At 45.5% G+C, this 9,358-nt stretch overlaps 1 pseudogene; it reads right to left on the bottom strand.

Annotated features, from left to right (window-relative positions):
- Window positions 1-58: 58 nt before the first annotated feature.
- On the bottom strand, window positions 59-8,177 carry LOC115895855 (annotated as a pseudogene).
- Between the last annotated feature and the right edge of the window lie 1,181 nt (window positions 8,178-9,358).

Here is a 9,358-nt window from a genome sequence, read left to right as displayed (position 1 = left end):
CTCCACCTGGAAAGGTGCTCAGTTGCCATGCCCGTGTCCACACCCACCCCGCAGAGATGCTGCATGACTTAGAGGGTCCGGAGAAATCAGAAGGCAGGAAACCAAGAGCCTAAGGGGGTCTGGGAGGGACCACCAAGGGAGACAGCAAAGCTGGGGCAGGAAGAGTCAGGCTCAGCATGGCCTCCCGGCTCTCCAGTTCCTCTGGGATGCTTGGCATGGGCTGAGGTGCCTCCTCCTCCTCCACCTCCTCCCTGTCCAGTGCATCTCCTGTGGGGAGTGGCCAGAGGGCTCCTCAGACAACCCAACAAGGGAGGAAACAGTGGGCCCCCCTCTGCCCCCACCCTCACTGTGCAACCCTGGGCCAGCCCCTCCCCAGAGGGAGATCAGCAGCTGTTCTTTACTTCATTTTTTTGAAGAGCCAACATCTCCCTACGTTGCCCAGGTGCAGTCCCACTACCAATCAACACGGGAGTTCTGACATGCTCCATTTCTGCCCTGGGCCAGCTCCCCCATTCATAGGCAACCCTGGTGTTCCCCCACTCCCAGGAGGTCACCATATCTATGCCGAACTTACTGCGGATACCCGGTCGGCATAATGACCAGCTGTTCTAAAAGTCTCCTGCAACTCCTCAATCCTACGTTGCTAACAGTCCCCCGCTCTTCCTGGGGCTCTCTCCTCTTCCTCTGAGCATCAGCTCCACCTGCAGGATAGGCGTCAGGGCAGGCAGTGGCTGGCTTCCAGATTCTGGGCCCATAAACGGGGTAGCGAGGCCACTGAGGGGCTCTGTTACCTGCCCAGGCCCCTGGCACCTGGCCCCTTCCCCCTTCCTCCAGGCCAAAGAGACTGCCTCCCTTGCCTAGAGGCCCATGCCTCCCTCCCCAGCCTCAATTCTCGCACCATTTAAACTGTAGGCCACAGACTGGTGGAAAAGCAGAGGGAGCCATCTGCTAAGTTGTGGTGAGGTCGCTCTGTATGATCTCCAGGGTTTTGCAACCACCTCCGCCTGCTCCCCCAGAGCTCAGCCTTCCACCCCAGCTCCCCCAGCCTCTCCTCCAGCTCCTGCAGCCTCACCTCCTGCTCCCGCATCTTCTCCTCCTGCCTCTGCATCTTCTCCTCCTGCCTCCACATCTTCTCCTCCTGCTCCCATATCTTTTCCTCCTCCCACATCATCTCCTCCTGCCTCCTCATCTTCTCCTCCTGCTCCCACATCTTCTCTTCCTGCTCGTGCATCTCCTCCTGACTCCACATCTTCTCCTCCTACTCGTGCGTCTTCTCTTCCTGCCTCCACATCTTCTCCTCCTGCTCCCACATCTTCTCCTCCTTCTCCCGCATCATATCTTCCTGCCTCTGCATCTTCTCCTCCTTCTCCCGCATCTTCTCCTCCTTCCGCATCTTCTCCTCCTCCTCCTATCTCTTCTTCTCCTGCCTCCGCATCTTCTCCTCCTGCTCCCGTATCTTCTCCTCCTGCTCCCGCAGCTTCTCCTCCTTCCTCCACATCTTCTCCTCGAGTTGCTGGCTCAGGCGATTCCACAACTCATTCTCTTCCACCTGGGCTTGGAGCTTTGCTGACACACTCTGCAGCTCCTTACCCAGGTGGTCAGCCTCCGACTCCAGGTGCTGCTGGAATAGTGAAAGTGTTGGTTTGAACCTCAGAAGGAAACAGACTCATGAGCTACCCATATAAATGGAATCTATAAAACAATGGTTTTCGTCTATGATCCTTTAAAAAATATTTTGTTAATCCCTACTCTGAGATTGTGATTCCCCAGGCAGGGCTCCAATTTTTAGATTTTTAGCACACTCTGGAGGATTCTATGGTGGGACCAGAACAAGGACCCCAATTTCCTAGCTCTGGACTGGAGCCTCCCCATACCCTGCATGATCCCTAGACCATGGTCCCAGCCGGACGGGGATCCTACAACCCCCGGGGCTGCAGCCACTTACCTGTGGCAGCAGGAGCTTGGCCCTCTCCAGCTTCCTTTCTAGCTCCTTTACGTTGAGCTGGATCTCAGACATTTCAGACTCTAGAAGTCGAAGTTTTTCTTGTAGTTTGATATTTTTCTCCTTCAGCTCCTCATCGATTATGCTATGGCCAGAGACAGTAGAGAAAGGAATGAACGAAGAACAGAAAGGAACGCTTTGGTGATCAACCCTCTGCTTTCACCCCACAACCACAGAACCGTGGCATTGGATGGGACCCCAGGAATTAAAAGTCCCAGGTGGCAGGCCAGAGAGAATATGAGTTGCCTGAGGCTACCCCGTGAGTCAGTGGCACAGCCGGCACTAGAGCTTCCCTGTGCACACATGAAAACCTGTATGAGCCTCTCACCATGCCCACCTGTACCCCCACCTCCCAGCACACCCCCAGGCTAAGAGCCCCCAGACCTCCCATCCCACGTCCCCAACCTACGTGTTCTGTACAGTTCCAGACTCAGGCGTCCCTCTCCTTGTTAACTCCTCGATGTACTGCAAATAGAGCAGGTGAAGTCAGGATAGAGCAGGCAGAGGAGCGGCTGGCCGACCAGGAACAGCAGCCACAGTGACTCCTCCACACACCACTCCCCACTCCCAGTCACACCTGACATGCTCTCAAGGCACTTCCAAGCCCACAGTCTCATTTGTTTTTCTTTCTTTGTTTTGTTTTTTCTTTTTCTTTTTTCTTTTGTTCGTTTTTTGAGGCAGAGTTTGGCTGTTGTTGCCTGGCTGGAGTGCAGTGGCACAATCTGGTCTCACCACAACTTCTGCCTCCCAGGTTCAAGTGATTCTCCGGCCTCAGCCTCCTGAGGAGCTGGGATGACAGGCATGTGCCACCACAGCTGGCTAATTTTGTATTTTTAGTAGAGATGGGGTTTCTCCAGGTCAGTCTAGTCTTGAACTCCGACCTCAGGTGATCCGCCCGCCTTGGCCTCCCAAAGTGCTGGCATTACAGGCATGAGCCAGAGCACCGGCCCTCATTTGTTTTCAAAGAATTCAGTAAAGGTGGAAGGGACAGGGAAAGAGACTGAATTCATGGCTGGCTAACAGGGGTCCAGAGACATCAGATAATACTGCTGTTGTTGTTACTGTTATTACTACCACTGTTGGAACCTTTACTGAGTGCTTCACCAGGCACTGCGCTAACAATCCCGTTTAATCCTCACAACCTCCATAGGAGATGGTTACCATTATTACCTCTATCGTGTAGATGAAAAACATGGGGTATTAAGGGTTAAGTGCTTGCCTAAGATCACTTAGAGCTGAGTTTCAACACCCAGGTATATCTGATTCTCTAAGCCCATTCTTTCACTGGGGGTAGGGGCACAGGTAAGAAGGAGGACATTAATCTTTTATTGACTTTTTGAAAGGATGATACATTCGCATAGTCCAAAACTCAGAAAGTACAGAAGGGAAATATCTCCCCCCAACACTGTTCCTCTCTCCTGAGTTTTTCATGATCCTTACAAACATGTTTTATGTATATTACCATAATACATACACTCACACACATATATGTGCTCCCTCTCTCAACACAAATAATAACATACTCAAGCTACTCTTCTGTACCTTTATGGTACAAGTACCCTAACCGCCACTCAGGACTCGGCCAAGCCACAGACAAGTATGGGCAGGGCGGGCACTTGGCCTGCGAGCTCTATGTCCAGTGCTCGCTCCCCACAGCACCCCCCAACTCACCCACAGCAGCTGACTCAGCCCCAGTTGGTCTCTCCAACCACACACAAAAGCAGCAAGAAATGGCCACGCTGTCTTCCGGGCAGGACACTCCATCCGACAGAAGGGACTTTGAGGTTCACTCCTCCATCTGCGAAGCCAGGCTCCCAAGGGATGGGGCAGCTGGACTCACCCTGCCTGCTTTCTTTTTCTGTGTAGCGACAGCAGAGAGGGCCTGCTCTAACTCTCCTGCAAACTTTCATGAATCATGCAGGCAGCTGACCAGATCTCTGGACTCTCCTGGAATGAGAGACATTCAGATGCGGCCCAAAGGACTCCCCCTAAAGGCCTGTCAAAGTGCCAGGTTGAAGGATGACAGGGTGCCGGATTCCCACCTTCCAACTGCTGGACAGCATGCTGGCTGTAATAGAGTGCCGTCTGAAGTTCCGTTTTCTGACGTAAGGATTCGTATGGTATGAACCTGGGCCTTTGGGAGAAAAGACAAGCAAGTGCTGAAAGAGAAGCAAAGAAACCTTCTCCAGAGGACACGAGGGAACTTCACACCCTCCACTCACCTCTAGCTCCCTCCTTAGGGCATCCTGATGTTGGTGGCTTGCCTTCTTTTCCTATAGAAAGAGGAAGACAGAGCTCTACTGGGAGGTGGGGGGGTGGGGCAGACATGGCACAGCAGCGTGTCGAAGGACCTGTACTGTCACATGGAAAACCGCCCATGCAACTGCTGTTCCCGCCCACTCCAGGACAGGCGCGGGGCTGGCTTTCACTTTAAAAATTGTATTACATCAATTGAGGTACAAATCCTATTAAAATGGAAATTTTATAATGTGCTTGATGATTGATAAAGCAGACTATATTATCCACATTCCAATGAGATAAAATAATCACAATCATTTCTTTTTTGGAAAAACTTTCTCTTATTCTCCTACATTATTGTTAAGGCTTTTTTGTTTAAAAAAAAAAAACAAGAAACCTGTCTTAACATCCTTAAAAACACAAAGCTTTTGAGCCAGGCATGGTGGCTCACGCCTGTAATCCCAGCACTTTGGGAGGCTGGGGTGGGTGGATAACCTAAGTTCAGGAGTTCAAGATCAGCTTGGCCAACATGATGAAACCCTGTCTGTATTAAAAATACAAAACTAGCTGGGCACGGTGGCAGGTGCCTATAGTCCCAGCTACTTGGAGGCTGAGACAGGAGAATCCCTTGAACCTAGGAGGCGGAGGTTGCAGTGAGCCAAAATCATGCCACTGCACTTAGCCTGGGCTACAGAACAAGACTCTGTCTCTAAATACATACCTACATACACACATACACACACACACACACACGGAAAGCTTTCCATTTAATAAGCACTCAACGTTCTTTACAAGTTTAAAACAAATACAGGATGTTCTAAAATAAGGCTAAATGCTAAGTGATGGGGGAGAGAAAAAGGACATAAATAAGTCCTACTCTCATGAGGTTAATCACTAAATCCTATTTTTCTAGAATCACCTGGCCTCTCTAAGCCCTGCAAATGAAACTGCATTTCTCACTGATACTTGGCTATGACTTGCAATCATGAAAACAAGAGTTGTGTTCTGTCACTGTGTACTGCTTGTTACCTGGGATCAAGGGTTGACTTTTTCATGATTTGCTCCACTACCTGTGTGCTTCTTATCCCAGACCAAACTAAGCTTTTTTCTAGAGTTCTACAATTTATAGTTAGTATATAAGAGTGGTTCTCAAAAATATAGACTCTGGACCAGGAGCACCTGGGAATGTCTTATAGATGTAAATTCTCAGGCCCACCCTAGACCTGATGAATCAGAAACTCTGGAGTAGGGACCAGCAATCCATGCTGCAATAAGTCCTCCAGGTGTTCGGGAACCTCTGGCATACAGCAGGTAGAAAAGTGTTTCCTTCTGTAGGTCCAAAGCCAGGGACACCATATGTTCTGTCTCGATATGAAACAATGACATGCAATTAAAAGACATAAATCTCGTTCCTACTTCCACCTTCCATCCAATGTGTTTTATTTTTATGAGTTAATAAGAAAGCAGGTGGCAATCAGAGATTTAGTCTACAAAGTATATTTACAGGTATCAGTTCTCATCCAGCCTGATCTCATCCAATATCATTTATATCCTCTTACATCTAAAGTTTTAGAAACGGATCTTCACAATGTAAGACTCAGGCACACTAGGAGTTCTATGATAAAAGACCAAGTAGATCTGAATGTCCAAACTTACTAGAGAAGAAAAGTGGAATCACTGGCTATATTTTCACATTGCATTCCAAAGGAAATTACAGTTTTGAATTGTTTTCACCTTCATCCTTCCAAGTTAATAGAATTCAACCAGAACACTCCATTCTTCCAAAGCCTCTAGCCAGGCAAAGTTTTAATGTATTATTTCTTGCTTTCCAATGGATACAAAGCAGAGCCTGGTAGGCACATTTTGTATACCTGCAAAGATGCAAAACTAAACAGTTCCCTCTGTTTGATATTAAAACAAAAGTCCTGTAAACCTGAGATGGTGAGTGTAATACTTCAGCACTAGCACGAAAGCCTCAAATACAAAAAATACCAAGAACATCTCTAGCAAACAAGATAAGCTCTTGGCCGGGAGCAGTAGTTCACACCTATGCTCTCAGCATATTGGCAAGCCAAGGTGGGGTAAGTCAGGAGTTCAAGACCAGCCTGGACAGCATAGCGAATTCACATCTGTACAAAACATTTAAAAATTAGCTGGGCATGGTGGCACACACCTGCAGTCCTAGAGCTACTTGGGAGGCTGAGTGGGAAAATCTTGAGCCCAGGAGTTTGAGGCTGCAGTAGCTATGATCATGCCACTGCGCTCCAGTCGGGGTGACAGAGTGAGATCTAGATATTATATTCTGTCCTGCTCCTGTTTCCACTAAAATCACTAAGTTAAAACGTTTTCACTCAGCAGGATAAAAAGTGAAATTTGACTTTGGTGCTTTCCTAGCAAAAATTAAAAAATAAAGTGAAATGACAAACTACTTACTTGGAGAAAGTCTTGGTAACCTCAATGACAGATAAAGGCTTGTATCCTTAGCCTATAAAGAAATCTTTAAAATTACTCAGAAAAAAAAAAAAATGAATGATTTCCAGCAGAAAATGGGCAATGGAGAAACCGGCCCTTCCCACAGGAATAAAAATGGCCAATGACCATATGAAAAAGATTCAAAAGCACTAGAAATCACAGAAATGTAATGAAAACAATGAGATGTTCTGCTTAAAGACCAGCAAAGATGACAAATGGAAGGGGGAATCTGGAGCTCTGTCCCTGTTGGTGGGAATATAAACTGAACGAATAATCCTACAGGATCGTTGGAAGATTTCTTTTAAAATTCCTAAAACTGTTTTATATTATTTTCCTCTAGAAATTCTACTTCTATGAATTTGGTGCAAAAATCCTTACTAGAGTCCATTAAAATGTATATAGAGGGAGATTCAGCTCTGGGGTGGCAACGATTCACTTAACATACATGCAGCTATTAAAAATGATGATGCCAGGATATATTTCTCCCATAGAAACATGCTTAAAATATAGTCAGTGACAAAAGACCATATATTACAATTCTCCTTTTTAAAATGCTTCTAGGTGTAAAAAATGTAAAAAGCAACAAACCAGAATGTTTTGAGTGGCAAAATTGAAGATTATTCTTTATATTTTGTCATCCAAATTATTACAAAAAGAATGTGATTTCCTTTATAATCAGGGAGATTATATTTACATTTCTTTTCTTTTTCTTCATTTTTCTCCTGTATGTATCCCATGTAGGCTAGAGAGCTTAAATCCCTGCCTCTCGAGGGAAATCAGCCCATTTTCAGGGCATGCAGTACGCAAAGCTGCCCCATCCTCCCTTTACTTTTTTAATTAATTAATTAATTTATTTATTTATTTTGAGATGGAGTCTTACTCTGTTGCCCAGCTGGAGTGCATTGGCGCATCTCAGCTCACTGCAACCTCAATCTCCCGAGTTCAAGTGATTCCCCTGGCTCAGCCTCCCGAGTAGCTGGGACTACAGGCATGTACCACCATGCCCAGCTAATTTTTATATTTTTAGTAGAGAGAGAGTTTTACCATGTTGGACAGGCTGCCCTCAAACTCCTGACCTCAAGGGATATGTCTGCTTTGGCCTCCCAAAGTGCTGGGATTACAGACATGAGCCACTGTGGCCTGTCATATTATTTCTAAAATTTCAGTGACATTTCAATTAAGTTAAATTCAATTCTTACTGACCTGATCTCTTACCCTCTGTTTAATGATATCTTCCAGTTGAAAGGTGTTTCCTCTGTAATCACAGGTGCTAAAGGAAATACAGTATCTATTCATTAGGTAGATATCCACTAAACCACCAATTCTTGCATTGTAGTCCTTAGACCCTCAGCATCAGCAACACGTCGGAACTTGTTAGACACGCAGATTCCTGGGCCAGCCCCACACCTCCTGAATCAGAAAGTGGGGAAGAGGGACAGCTATCTGTGCTTTCATAAGCCTTGAGATGCTCCCTGGAGTTTGAAAACTACAGAACTAGAACACGTGTGGTAGTAAGTGCTCATACTTTATCCCAGGTCCCAGGGACTCTTCCCCTCTTTTCCATTCTCTTTTCCATTGAAATAAAATAAGAGCTCATTTTGACTTAATGGGTAAGAAAGAAGGCAGTGAGATGACCAGGGTTCCAAGTTAGAGTTCAAAATTTAATCAGTGGACAGTGACAGGATGCAAGTCTTCTAGACAGATTACGGCAAGAAAGCTGATTATAATCTATATGTTAGGTATCATTAGTGTATTGATGTTAAATTTTGGGTAGATCAATGGTATTGTGATTATATAGGAGAATATCCTGGTTCTTAGAAGATAGCTGCAAAAGCACCTTAGAGTGAAATGCTCTGATACTGGCAATTTACTTTGAAATGATTCAGGGGTTAAAAGGGCACATATAGAATCTTTCATACGCGGAAGAGAGAAAACAAATATGACAAAACGTTAACTAGTGAATCCAGTTGAATAGCATACAGACGTTCACTGTATTATTTTATCAACATTTCTGTGTTTGCAAGTTTTTAAACTAAAAAGTTGAGGGAAAAGAAACATCACCCCAAATCTTTCTATGAAATGGAACCACAGAAAAAGCACAGAAGTGAACACTTTGCAGAAGAGAGCCCCGCACCCATCCGGACAGCATGGTCACAGCGCAGGGTCTCCTCCAGGAGGCTATTCTTTGGTCTCTTCTATACTGTCACTGCCCCCTGACGCTGCCGAGGCTTTTTTTCTAACAACTCTTTTTCTAAAGATATAATTTTTCATTCATCTAAGAAAGAGAAAAAGAATTAGTATACACTTAGAAAACAAAAGTACATTTATACTTGTGTAAAAGCGAAAAATACTTCAAAAAGTGGGGAAGCAAGAAATGTACTGTTCTACAATTCTGCTCTGTCTTACCATCTTTTTATTCTGCCAGTGACTTCCTATTCCTGCTGCCTACGGTGGGGTGAGCTGCAAATAATTTCTTCTCCTCATTGATTTAAAATGTCATGTTTATAATATACTAACTTCCCTCAGAAACATTTGGGTTTATTTCTGGGCTCTATTCTACTCAAGTGATCTGTCTGTTCACAAGCCACTATCAATTTTGATTATTAGAGCATCCTAAAGTTAAGTAATATATATATATATATAATT

The sequence above is a fragment of the Rhinopithecus roxellana genome, unplaced genomic scaffold (genome assembly GCF_007565055.1).
Source record: "Rhinopithecus roxellana isolate Shanxi Qingling unplaced genomic scaffold, ASM756505v1 contig3258, whole genome shotgun sequence".
NCBI lineage: Eukaryota > Metazoa > Chordata > Mammalia > Primates > Cercopithecidae > Rhinopithecus > Rhinopithecus roxellana.
The sequence above is the reverse complement of the archived record's forward strand: the minus strand, read 5'-3'. Positions and strand labels throughout refer to the sequence as shown.